Source organism: Mustela nivalis, assembly GCF_964662115.1.
Source record: "Mustela nivalis genome assembly, chromosome: 14".
In the NCBI taxonomy this organism is placed as follows: Eukaryota; Metazoa; Chordata; class Mammalia; order Carnivora; family Mustelidae; genus Mustela; species Mustela nivalis.
In genome coordinates this window covers 14,394,894-14,408,965 of record NC_139033.1, presented here as the reverse complement: position 1 = coordinate 14,408,965, position 14,072 = coordinate 14,394,894, and the positions used below count along the sequence as shown (strand labels likewise).

At 51.7% G+C, this 14,072-nt stretch overlaps 1 long non-coding RNA gene across 1 annotated transcript; it reads left to right on the top strand.

Annotated features, from left to right (window-relative positions):
* LOC309847841 lies at positions 1 to 13,978 on the top strand. Its single transcript, XR_014302666.1, has 3 exons — positions 1 to 2,288; positions 10,599 to 10,701; positions 13,788 to 13,978. It is a non-coding gene; the product is annotated as an uncharacterized lncRNA (long non-coding RNA).
* The last annotated feature ends 94 nt before the right edge of the window (positions 13,979 to 14,072 follow it).

Genomic DNA, 14,072 nt, shown 5'->3' with positions numbered 1-14,072 from the left:
CCCAACTCCGTGGGTCCCAGGCATAGTAGCCGGACTCTGAATCCATCCACTGGAGAGGCCGGTCGTGACATTCTCCTGGGCCCGGCGGCCATGACGGTGTGGGGAGCACACATAGACCTTCTCCCCAGGAGGACCCAGAAGTCCTCCTTTCGCGTGCTGTTGGTCAGATGGAGGGTGAACGTCTCCCCACAGGTCTAATGCACTCACCAGACAGGGGTCATTGGGGGTCAACCCCGGGCATGGTTGGGGTCTTGGGGGGTCTCTGTCAGTGAGCGTGCTTCCTGCTGCAAGTAACCACCTCTGACTAGAAGATTCCATGAGAAAGGCCCAGTGTACTCTCACAAGAACAGAGGTGGAGATACGGGCAGGTGGCCGCAGGACTGGTGGCCAGCTCGGTGGCAACCACAAGGACCCAAGACCCGTACCCACTCCATGCGGGGACCCTCCTGAGCTCAAAATGGCCGCCATGGCCACGTTTCCTCACACAATTGTGCTCATCAGGGAGGGAAAACCTTCCCCAGACTCTTCCTTCACGTCCGGGGCCAGAATTAGGTCCCGGGGCCTCTCCTAGCTCAGAACGGGTGTCTCAGGTCGGTCTCCTCAGAGGCAGACTCTGAGGTGACAGTTCTATGAGGGTGACTTATGGCTAAGGTCGTGCTCCTGGCACAGCTGGGGAGAGAGAGGGGAAGTGAGTCAGGAAAGGGGGCAGTTTTAGGTTAAGTCTTGGCCTTGGCCTGGTCCCATGGGGAGCTGTGGGCACGGGGGCCCCCGCCTTAGGACCAGGCACTCGTCCCTGTGCCAGCTGGTGCTGCCAGACAGCTGTGCCAGGGGACGTCATCGCCAGGCAGGGCGGTGAGAGGCCTCCAACAGCCCAGAGCCAGCCCTCGGGAGCCTCGCCGGCCGTCAGCAGCAGACAGCACGCAGAACCAGACAGCACGCAGGACCTGGGGCTGGAGGCGCAGATTCGCCAAGGGCTCCGAGGGATCCGGGCCAGCCACCAGCCAGGGTTCCCTGCACTGGGAAAGCAGACTGCTGGAAGCTTCCTTCCCCACGACAGGGAAGCCACCGTCCCCATCAAGAGCAAGGACACACGTGCCAGAGGATTCAGCTGACACATGACCACCACGGACCGCAGCTGACTGCTGCGCTCAGGCCAAGAGGAAGCAGGAGGCCACACCAGGCCAGGGAACGGTCGTGTCCCCTGTCCCCGCCCTTCCCATCCTCCAGGGAACGACTCCCCAGAACCCCTGCTTTTGCCCAAGCAGGGGGCAGCTCAGGACCAGCAGAACCTGAGACATGTCCCCAGAAGGGGAAGCTCTGTGGACAGCACATCACGAAAGGGTCAGAGAAGAACCAGAGCCCCGGGGCGGTGGGGGTGGGGGGGCGCCCTCCCCTGACTTCTGTCTTCACTGAGCGCCCAGGGTAAAAAACATGCAAGGTCACAAATGAATTACTGGCCGCGCTCTATTAGTTCTCTCTAATTCCTTTCTCAGTAATAAAGGGAAAGGTTATTAGCACAAGGTGGCTGGTAATAAGATAATTATGGTGCTGGCAGATCGCGAGAGTGAGGAGGCCGAGGCGGTGCCCCGGGTCTCGTCTGAGCGAGCGGTTGGTTCTGAATGATTAGGGACAGCGACAAAGCTGTCCCCAGCTTGCTGTGTTATTCATTCGGCCGATTTGCCCGGGCACAAATACCCAGGCGGATCCCTTTGAACTGCTGGGTCCTGCCTGCCTTCTTCCATCCCAAGGCCTGCGGCAGAAACACAGGGGGCTGTGCAAAATACAGACGCGGGGAGGTACCAACACCGAGGGTTTCCCGACTTCCCTGGACTCGGTCCCCTTGTCGGCGAGGCCAGGAGCTTGCTCTCTCTCTGCCGCTGGCCGGGCCCCCGGCTGGCCTCGCTGTGGGTTTCCACCTGAACGCCTGTCTCGGGCTGCGTGGGAAAGAAGGGGAAGTTCAGGACAGCAGCTGACCAGGCCAGGGTGTGGGGGAGGGAAACGAAGGGCCAAGGTTGTGGGTTTGAGGCCCGTCAAGGCCTGGGAGCTAGGACTCTTGCTTCCGTGCCAGCAGGGGGAGGACAGAAGGCATAAGGGACTCATGGCACCGTGCCCCAGACACAAAGCCTGGGAGGCTGTTCAGACCACAGTGACCGACTCATCCTGGTTTGTCTGGGACTTTCTGGGTTTTAGGACTAAAGGTCCCTGGTCCTGGGAAACCCCTCCATGCCAGGGAAACTGGGACCATGGTTTGCTCTGGTCTAGAGCCGAAGCAAGGGAGTTGCCTGGAGGTAAGGAGTGGGGGTGTCGGACAACACAGGGGCTGAATCCGGCTTCCACTGACCCTCCTCTGCCCCCATCTGCTTCCTGGAAAATGGAATAATTTATCTCAAAGGACACTAGGGGAAGGTAATAGAAGGAAACCGAGAAACTTGAGTGCCCGGAGTAGAGTGAGGTCTCAAACATATCACTGGTTTTTGTTGGTGGCAGAGAGATGATCGTGGGGAGGGGAGGTCCAGATGAAGGCCTTTTACAGACTGAAATTAGCGGGGACAGGGCTGCCCTTGACCTCCAGGAAGAAAACTAGGAATCGGAGGAACTCCCACCCAGGGACGTGTGTTCCAGCGCTATGGGAAGTGAGAAGCCAGTCGGGGGCTGACTGGTGGGTCGGGGAACACCAGGGCTGTGGATCAGCCTGCAGCTCTGCGGAGACTCCATGCAAAACGGATGAGGGACAAGCTCTAGTTACAGATTGTTGAGGAACTCTTCAGGAGGCCAAAAAGAGTGGCTAGCAGGCTCCGTTCATGGGACAAGGAAGGGCGTCATTAGTCATCAGGGACACGTAAGTCAAAACCACAACGAGACGCCACTTCACATCCAGCAGGACGGCTCTAAGAAAAACCTAAAAATAAATGTTGGCGAGGATGGGGAGAAATTGGAGCCCCCCTGCACCGTTGGTGGGAATAGGAAATTGTGCAGCCTCTCTGGAAAACAGTACGGCGGGCGGTTCAAACCGTTACACGCCTTCGGCTCCGCAGTTCTACTCCTAAGTGTGGCCCCGAATCACTGAGAACGGAGGCTCGAATAAATCCTGCATGGGCAGGTTCACAGCAGTGCTGTTCGCTATGGCCAAAAAGCAGAAACAGCCCCAACGGTCCATCCACAGATGAGTGGATCAACAAAGTGTGGTCTCTCCGATCAGTGGAGTATATTTTGGGCACAAGAAGGAATGCAGTGTTCATATCCGCTTCCACCTGCATGAGCCTGAATGGAAGACGCCAGGCACAGAAGGCCACATGCTGGGTGATTCCATTTATAGGAAATGTCCGGAACAGGTAAATCCTAGGAGCTGGGGGGGGAGGAATGAGGTGTGATTGGTAAATGGGTGTGAGTTTCCTTCCGGAGACATAAGAATGTTCTAGAACTAGATAGGGATGGTTGCCGATGTCCCCAGTGTCACAAATGGCTAAGTTTTATGTCAGGCATCTTTTATCTCACATACACACACACACACACACACACACACACACACACACAATAGCAGGGGGATGGGGTGGGGCCCCTGGCTGGCTCAGTCAGTGGAACATGGGACTCTTGATCTCAGGGCTGTGAGTTCGAGCTCCATATTGGGTGTAGAGATGATTTAAAGGTAAAAAAAAGCAGGGGGAGGATACTTACCAACACATGTATGTACACACGTATGTCCTGGTGTCTGCCTGTAATATGTCTGGGAGGAAACACTAATGGGCATGGTTGTTTCTGAGGATGGGACTCAGGGGGTTGGGGATCAGGGAGGGGGCATCTCTTTAATTGCATATCTTTTGGGTCTGCTGGAACGTATTTTATCATATGCATGTGTTACTTTAAAAAAAGTAATAGGGTCTCCAGGTGACTTTTACAAGAAAAAGAACATACGAAATTCAGAGGGAAAAATGAGATGTCAGAGACAGACTCCCCGAGGGAGGAGATGGGGTCATGTGGTCATACAACAGGAAGAACACGGAATCACTCATCTTTGATGCAGCTCTGCCTTCACCACTGAGGCCAAATTGTTCTTTCAAATCCCACGGGAGGAAGAGAGGTTCTGAAGAGAGAATTGAATTCACGGCTCTCCAGGAGATAGTAAGAAGGGACCCAGAAGAAACCGCTGGATGGAAATTGGAGCCTAAGATGGGCAAGGACTCCCATTTTCTAAAAGGGAAGATAATATGGATTCTGGAAACCCCAGATGGGAAATGTCTGACAGCAAGAGCTCTTTGCAGAATATTCTGGAACAGAGCTTTACACAGATGGCTTGTGACTGTTTAGAAGAAAATATGATAATCATGAGAAGCTAACACAGGTTCACGAAGCTACCTTGTGTCAACTCATGCCAATTTCCTGTTTCCGTGGGGAGACCACCCTGGTAGAGCAGATGGCCACTTAGGACCCTGCGCTCCTAAAGGATCTGTAGAATACTGGTTTTATTATCCTTATGGTAGGAATTATTACAAACTTCTAGATTATCTGCCTTGTGTTTTCTGTTTTCTGCATCTGTTTTATCTGGAAATTCCTATCCCACATGTTTTTAAGTCATTTCCCCAAATAGTTGTCGATTTGTAAGCTACTCAGACTTATTTTAATAATCTATATTAATCAAGAATCTTTTGGTCACAAGGGAAAGAAATCCAGCTCAAATGGTCATAAGCAGAAATGTCTGCAAGTGATGAAACTGGTTTCAGGTATGGCTGGATCCAGGTGTTGAAGAGATATCATAGGGGATTTGAATCCTGCACAGATCCTGTGTTGGATCTGCTTTCCCTTGTATTTGGTTTCATTCTAAGATTGGATTTCCTCAAGTGGAGTTAGAACAGTGCCAACAGCTGTTGGTTTACCTCTTATCACCTTGGCAACCTGAACAGCCCCAGTATCTGGGCCAGCTCTGATTGGCCCACCTGGGTCTTAGGCCCATACCTGAACCAATCACCATGATTGCTTGGGTTAGTCCATGTCCTCCATACAAATCACATTAGAGATTATTTCCTTTGGTGTAGGAGAGGAAAAGTTCCTTAAAGGAAAATTGACATGCTACTATGGGGAAAAGAAGGAATGTGTACTGGTCAGGCAAAAAAGCCCCAGCTTAATCAAATTATGATTAGTTATGCAAATACCATGCAAGGAGGATAGGTCTGAACGGCATCCCAAAGTCAAAATGAATCTGCTACTGTTTCTCCATGTTCCACCCCTCCATTAACACAGAAAACTAATTGGTAGCAGTCTGGCTCAGGAACACTATATGGTGCTTTTGTGAGATCCGCTTGGGCATGGAGCACACAGGTGAACATATGCAAGGCTTTTCTGTCTAGAAGTGAATGCTGTACAGGAGAGGAAGGGGGTCTGGTAGCGGGAAAGCAGGTAGGGCTGAGAGCACAGATGGTCCAGGCATCACGCGATATGACCTAGTCCAAGACAGAAGCTGTGGATGTCTCCCCTTCTGCACTCTGTGCTGGGCATGGTGATCTCCTGGGTGTGTCCTTGGCAGAGGTAAGACCCATGGCTTAGAGTCCTCCTGATCAAGGCAGGGCAGATATTTGGAGCTGGAATGTCAAGTAGATGTCGTGCAACAGCAAGCTGCCACTGTTGGCAACAATTCTCCATGACGTTGTGTTGTAAAGGATTAACGACTTAATCTGGAATCAATGGACGCGAGTGCTGGGATTGATTAGCAATGCCTGCCTGGGAATGGAGTGTAAAGGGATAGGAGGCACACCTTGTATTTGCTGCAATAACCAGGACTTCCCAAGGTTATTCCAGGGAGAGGGGCTTTTAAGAGGCCAGCCCAACAACTGAAGACAGATCTATTTCCATCAAGTGTTAAATGAAATAATCTCTAAGCAAATAGTACTTTTTATGCCATGTCTGTTCTCCTAAGCCTCTTCTCTTAGTCTACATTATCACAACAGGTGTTGGCTGTTCATTCGACTCCAGCCACTAAAAAAAAAGGCATGATAATAACGATGATATAAGACAGATTCCAAGACTTCAGTCATTCCTGAAAACCCGCACATTCCAGAAGCCAATATACTGATTCTTTTGTTTAAGTAGTATTTTTCTTTTCTTTTCTTTTCTTTTTTTAAGATTTTATTTATTCATTTGACTAACAGAGATCACAAGCAGGCAGAGAGGCTGGCAGAGAGAGTGGGGGAAGCAGGCTCCCTGTTGAGCAGAGAACTTGATGCGGGGCTCCATCCCAGGACTCTGGGATCATGACCTGAGCCGAAGGCAGAGGCTTAACCCACTGAGCCACCCAGACGCTCCTAAAGATTTTATTTATTTATTTGAGACAGTGACAGGGAGGGTACGAGCAGAGGTGAGGGCTAGAGGGAGAGGGAGAAGCTAACTCCCTGCTCGGTGTGGAACCTGACGCGGGGCTGGATCCCAAGACCCTGAGATGGTAACCTGAGCTGAAGTCAGATGCTTCAGGTGCCACCCAGGTGCCCTTGAAACTATCCACTGAGGTATGTCATACATACAGAAAAGACACAGGTCTTTAGCGGATGCCTTAAAGAATTCGTGAAACAAACACACAGGTTTAATCAACACTCACTCCATGGTCTCTCAGCTCAGCTTTCCTAGGACTCCCCCTTCCCAGGCCCTTTTCCTATCACTGTCCCCATGGATGACCATTACTGTGACTTCTAATGACAGGTTAGCTTTGCTTGGTTTGAGACATAAATGAATGGAATCCGGCAGCTGGATCTCTTCTCTGGTTTTCCCCGTGCTGTTATATGGAGCTGCGGTCTTGTCTGCCACGGCATAAATACCCCATGATTTATTTATACGTTCCACGTTGATGGGCATTTGAGGCAGTTTTTATTCTGAATAAATCTTGTCTGGACGTCCCGGTGCCTGTGTTTTTATGAACACATGGGCACATTTCTAAAGGGTACCTACCTGGGATAGAAATTGCTGGGTCCTCAGGCAGGCCCATGTTCAGACTAGCAGAGAGGGTTTTCCAAAGTGGTTGAACTATTTTACCCTCCCACCTGAATGTATGAGAATTTGCCCATGGGGGCACCTGGGTGACTCAGTGTTTAAAGCCTCTGCCTTCAGCTTGGGTCATGATCCTGGCGTCCTGGGATCAAGCCCCTCATCAGGCTCTCTGCTCGGCGGGGAGCCTGCTTTCTCCACCCCCACCCCGCCTACTTGTGATGTCTGTCTGTCAAATAAATAAATAAAATCTTAAAAAAAAAAAAAGAATTTGTCCATACATTTCATTCTATGTATTTTGTTTTATTATGTTATTATGTGTATTTATTATTTTTTGGTGTAATTATTGTTTCAAAGTTCAGAATAGTGCCACGTAAGCTTATCCTATTTTATTTTATTTTAAAGATTTTATGTATTTATTTGACCGAGAGCAGGAGGCAGGGCGAGAGGAAGCACAAGCTGCGGGAGGAGCAGAGGCAGAGGGAGAAGCAGGCTCCCCGCTGAGCAGGGATTTCCTGATGTGGGGCTCGATCCCAGGACCCCGGGATCATGACCTGAGCCGAAGGCAGACGCTTAACTGACTGAGTCACCCAGGCGCCCCTAAGCTTATTTTAAAAAGGAAATTGTATAGCTATCATAAAAGAAAAATCAGTATCACTGGCCACAAATAAGAGGTTATAATAGCTATTATAAAAACTAATAACTATTAGAAAGGTTCATCTAAAACCTATTAAAAAGTTCAGCACCGAAAATTACCTTGTGTGCCGTCAGCAGTGTGGACGTCACCCTTCAGGAAAGACGGGTTGGGGGTATTTCTGCTGGTTCTTACCCAGAAGGACGAACCTCGGCTTTATCAGAGTCCTGACAGCCTCCGCTGACCGGGCCCCTCAGGGATAGCTGAGCCCACCACCAGCTCCAGGGACGGCCTCGATGGATCTGTGAGCCAGCCAATCTCCCTTCTCTGGGATGGGTTCAGAAATGTTGTGCACGTGACCCAATTCTGGCCGATACGACGTTCACGACATTGTGTGTGGTGCAGTCACGCACCTGCAGGATGGCCCTCAGGGCCCTGAGACCCCAGCTCAGACCCTGCTTCTCTGCTGCTCTGCCCTGGGTAATCTGAGCCACGCCACTCCTCTTCTCTGACCCTCTGTCTCTTCATCTGCCCGTGGCAGCTGATAAAGGCAAAGGCGAGAGAGGTCCTTTATGCCAAACACTTAGCCCAGCCTCTCTCTTTTAGCAAGGACCACTCAGATTCTTGTTTGTTCTGGGTGGAATGCTCACTCAAGTCCTTCCACTACCGGCTTCTAGAATGGGTCTTGCAATGCAGTCATTTTCAGCAGCTTTTTGTTTTGAATTAGGGGGAGACTAGAGAAAAGTCTTCCACAGTCAAGGCAATGGAATAAGAAGACATTTTCTGGGCCATGCCCTGGGGAGGAAGCTGAAAAAAAGATAGTGCTAACTGGGCTTGTCGAGATCTGGGCTTTGTGTGGTCGACTCCTGACATTGTCAACACAAGCCTGTGAACTAGGTCCCATTACTACACCCATTTTACAGATGGGGAAACTGAGGCCCAGAGAATGGTTCAGGGGGAATGTGGCAGAGCCTACATTTGAACCCAAGCCATCTGCTGCTGAAGCAATGATCCCCTTCTTTCTTGCTGGGGAAGTCATGATTTTACCAAGGGGCCCATGTGTCTCTGTGTGGTTCAAGAAAGCGTGACACAACTCCAGCTCTGGGCGTGTGTGGTGGTGGAGGGAGGATCTAGATTGATCTCAGGTAATTGCTCTGATCCTTTCCCAGAGATTGGTTAAGCCATGGGCATGGGGCCTAGGTCTAGCCAATGGGACATGATCGAAAGCCTGCAGGAGGCTTTGGGAAATTTCTTGTTCTCCATGCACCGGCTGTTGTATCTGCATGTGTTAGCTGGAGCAATGGCAGTCATTTTGTGGCCATGAGGGAATTCGGGATGAGAACAAAGCTGAGGAGGGAAGGATCCTGGAGTCCGCAGCAATGGCCCTTTTAATCAAACTAAGGACTCCCTCTCCTCCTGATTTCCTGCTTTGCGAATTAGCAAATGATCACAGCGTTTAAGCTGATTTGAGCTGGGAGTTCTGTTACTTGCATCGAAATGGATCTCATAGAATGATGTTCAGCTTTGTGCAGACAAGGATGTTCTCCTGTTTTGGTTGTCACTGTATCTCCTGTGTCTGGAGCTCTGCCTGGCACATAGTAGGTGCTCAATTAGTGTTTGTTCAATGAAATGGTGCAGCAGAGTCACTGAAGCACACAAATGCAGGTTCAAACGATGAACGTAGCAAAAGCCCAGATCCCGGACTGTGGCCACTGTGGGCCTCGAAGTCTGACAGTCGCAGTTCAGGGCTCAGCACTCTCTTTTGAGCCAGGTGACCTTGGGTGAATTCTTCCACCTCAGTTTTCTTGTGCATAAGATAGATCTGGAAGGCAAAATAATGCCTTCCCCAAAGCTATCCCCTTCCTAATCCAGGGAATCTCTGAATGTGTGACCTGACATGGCAGGGGGGCTTTGTAGTTGTGATTAAGTTAAGGATCTTGAGATGGAGAGATTATCCTGGATTATGCAGGTGGCCCAGTGTAAACACTAGGGTCCCCATAAGAGGGAGGCCAGAGGGTCAGAGTCAGAGAGGAGATGTGAGGACAGAGGGAGAGGTTCAGGGGGTATAGAGGGCCACCAACGTCTAAACTCTGGAAAAAGCAAGGAAATGGACTCTCCTTAGGGCCTCCGAAAACAACACAGCCTTGCAGACATCTTGATTCTAGCCCCGTAAGGCTCGTTTCAGACTTCGGACGTCCACAACTATAAAGTAGTATGCTTTTGTCATTCCAAGTCACTGAATTTGGGCGGATTTGTTATGGCGGTGACAGGAGATTTATACCCCGAAGCTGATAATTGTGTCTCCTTCCGAGAGTCCTGGCAGGGATTTAGGAAACTCAAACATGGCCGTGGCATGTTGTGAGAGCCCTGCTAGCCATTACTGTTAGCAGTTCCAGCTCTAGCCATGCCTCTGCCAGGAAGCCACTCCCGAGTCCTCCACCTCATGCCCACCACCCCTTCCTGGTTACCGGAAATGAAAAGAGTGGCCCCAACGCCAAGTTAAAAGTTTTACATCAGTATCTCATTTGATTTCAGGCCCGTCCCATGAGGAAGAGGCTTACAGGATACCCATTTCACGGAAGAGAAACTGAGGCAGGGAGAGGTTTAGAAAAATAACGGGATGGGATGAGGAGGCCTGATCCACCTGCCGTGGACAGCCTTCCTGGGCTTGACTTGGACTCGGATGGCCCGGAGAGCAAGACAGGCCGGGCAGCCCCAGGTGTGCCTTTCCATAAATAGCTTCAAAGGAATTACAGGGAGCACGAACGGAAAATGTCCCTGCACGCGGCTGCCAAAGCAAACTGTTTTGCAGGTACCAACGGGCTCCACTCCTTTCTCCTGGCCCAGACTTGTCTCCATGCCCAGCCTTGCAGGTCTCTCTGCACCGGATGTTGGGGGTTGGCGCCCCCCCCCCCATTGCCTTCTGAACCTCCCTGGCATCCTTCCCCTCCTCCCTGCTGCACTGTCCTTGTCCTGACACAGCGTTTCTTTCCACAAGGCCTCCTACCTCACGTGCTCAGACGGATCACCGTTCTGAAATGTGACCCAGGCCAGAGGACGGTCCTGCGGAAAACCTCTCAGGGTCTCTCCAGTGCTTGCAGGTGAAGTCTGGACTCCTTGTTGTGGAATACAAGGACCTTCATGTTTGCTGGGCTCATCCAGCCTACCTCAGGACCTTTGCACTTCTCCTCCCTGTCTGAAATGTCATTCCCATGGATATCCTTGCAGCTGGCTCTCTCTCTTCATTCAGGTCTATGCCCCATCGTCACCTCCCCAAAGAGGGCTTCCCCAGCCACTTTCTGCTTTATTCTTCTTCCTTCAGCACTAGCATCACATTGTATGCTGATGTGTTTCTTTGTTATCTCTCACTGGATATTTCATCCAAGACAAGCAGAAGGTGAGAAAGCAAGTCCAAGGTGACAGAGAGGGAATGGTCAGTACAAAGGCCCTGAGGCAGCATTGTAGATGTGTTTGAAGAGGCCAGGGCAGTGGAACAGTCAGGAGGGGGGAAGTGGGGATGATGAGGCTGGTGGGGGGTGGAGGGGTGGTGATCTTGCTTTTCTTCCCCGTCCTGCATAGTCTAGCAAAACCAATGCATTCGGAGCTATGGGCTGACACACTGGCCACGGTGGGGTCAATGAGCCATATTTTTGCCTCGGGGGACATCAAGCCTACACCCTCTGTGGCTGTTTATTCCATCACTGGTCTGAATGCCTCCTCCGAGCAGTGGAAATCACAGTCAACACAGTGACCCAGCTGGGTCTTAAGGGATGGTTCAGGGAAGCTTCCGGTGCCAGGCAGAGCTGGACTTAGATGCCAACAGCTCGCCGGTGATGGCATCGGGTTGGTGATGGAGCTCCCTGAGCCTGCATTCCCTCCGCCGCACGCTGGGAACCGTAGGAGCGCCGGTCTTCTCAGGTTTGTCGGCGGCTCCCTAAGATACAATGAAGAGCTTCCGTTTATAGAGGACCTACTACGGGCCGGACACGGCCTGCTCTGTTCACAGTAATTCATTTTCATGGTAATCCTCTGAAGGAGGATCTGTTGTTTTTCCCCATTTTACAGATTAGGAAATAGGCTCAGGAAGATTGAATAACTTGCCCAAAGCCACGCAGCCAGGCAGCGTGGCTCCACAGTCCTTAGGCCACACAACATCTCTAGATCCGTAATGCCTGGAAATGCTCAGCTAGCCCAGGGCGCATTATAGAAAGAGCTCTTGAAGAATGTTCTTTAAGATTCTGAAGGCTCCCAGAAATTCGGGGTCTCAAAGGGTATTCCGTTATGTTTGCTCACTGAATTCCTGAAACCACCCCTTAAAGAATCCAGCCCATTTTGCAGATGAGGAACACTGAGGCTCAGGGAGGCAAAATGAGCTGTCCATCCTACCACACTCCAACAGCACGGAAGACACCGAGTCACTTCCCATGGGATGGTCTTTGCATCTGCCGTTCCTTCCACTTGGCACGCTATGCCCTCACCTTCTGGTGAGGTGCCTCCTTCCCAACCTTGGGAAGCAAGAAGTCTGGAGAACATACTTGCTGGCTTCTGCTTTCAGGGAAGGCAAGCCAGGAAGAGCAAGGCGTGACAGTCCCCAGCTGCTCTGCCTGTGGGAGCCCAGAGCCACGGCTCTGGCCCCGGGTTCCGTCCAGTGACTGAATGAGGTGTCAAATTTGGGGGCTGAGCCCAGATCTGTCTGACACAAAATTGGATCCTTCCATTTTAACTCACTCTCTCCATAGTTGGGCGTGTTGGGCCCCCACTTGACAGTGTAGAGTCCCAGACACTTGATGCATGCCGTGCTGGCCTTTGAGTCATTCCTGAGGGTGCTGAGAAGCCTGGAGAGCCCCTCTGAGTCAGGTGAACCCACCATGGTGGCATTTTCTGCATTTAGATTTTAAGTAGGTTCTGCACGCAACGTAGGGCTTGAACTCACGCGCTGAGATCAAGAGTCACACGCTCGGCGGATCGATCGCCAAGCCACCCAGGTGCCCCAGAAAGGCTGATATTTTTTAATGAGAATTAGGATTGACTCTGCTGGACAGGAGCCAGTGGGGACCTGGCTGTGAGGCTGCAGGTCTTCTCAGCTCTGCTGGGGCCTCTGGGCTCTGATTGCTCCTTGATCGGGGACCTGAGCTCTGGGCCCACGGCAGGACGGGCCAGGCTAGGGCCCCTTGGAGAAGCAGGTCACGCAGCTGCTCCCCAGCTCTTCCTCCTTCCTGGGGCTTTTGTCGGCTTCCCAGGCCTCACTGGGAGGTCAGGCCACCCAGGGGCTAATTCCTGACATTCTCCGGAAGTCTGAGAAATAGCAAACGTGATGTGAAGATGCTGGAAAGGAGACCTTCTTGAAATCTCAAGGAAAAACCCAGAAGTGCTCACAGGGAACGTCCAAAACCAGATGGCCACACTTGAAAGAAAGAAAGAGAGAGAGAGAGAGAGAGAGACAGAGGGTGGGAGGGAGGGAGGGAGGAAAGAAAGAAGAGAGAAAGGAAGAGAAAGGAAGGAAGGAATAAGACAGAGAGAGAGAGAGAAGGGGGGGAAGACGAATGAACTCTCATTCTGCATCTTTAAATATGGGGCATGGGCCATGGTCAAAGCCAGTCACCACCCCCTACCACAACTCCAGCTCCCAGGCATCCCCTCTACCCAGAGGCAACCCCCAGTAGCATCTCTCAAGTGTCCCCGTCCCCCTGTCCCCGCCCCCAGGCTCATCCGTCCCTCCTCACCGCCACTCCATCTTGCTCTCATACTGGCCTCCTCCTTGGTCCTTGAAGGGGCCAAGGGCCTTCCCATGCCAGGGCCCTGGCACAGGCTGTGTGCCCTCTGCCCAGATACTGCACGGATCCCCCTCGGCAAGGCCGCTGCTGACCTCCCTACCCCTGTGCACAGTCTTCCTTTCCAGATTTTTTTCCTCTGCGAGCACGGGCTGTCTTCTAATACATTGTATATTTGTACTGCCCTCCCCCACACCCTTAGAATGTCAGCTCCATGAAGGTAGGAACTTTGCTTATCTTGGTCACTGCTGAATTCTCTCCGCAGGCCACGGTGCTTTGCACACAGTAAGCTTTTCTTTTGCACATGTACCACACTACGTACCAGCCCGTACTTGCTTCTGTGCTAAAACAATGTATCTTGGACCTCTGCCCCCCACCCGGTAGAACGTACACCGTGTTCTCTTGCTTGTCCACAGGTGCCAGACTTGTTCCACTGGACAGACGCCCAGGGTCATGCTGCCAGCTCCACTGACGCCTGCTTTGGCGACCCCAGCCTCTGGCCACCAAAAGCGAGGCTGCAGGGACCACGGTCCCCATTGGATGTCTTCTCTGATGTTGCCCTCTCTGGTCCCAGCCCTCTGGCGCATGAGAACAGACTCAAACAGAGGCCCTGGGGTGTGTGTGGGTGGGGGTGGGGGGGCCAGGAGCACACTCCAGAAATGCAGCCTGGGGAGAAAGCGAGTTATCTTCAGAGATGATCG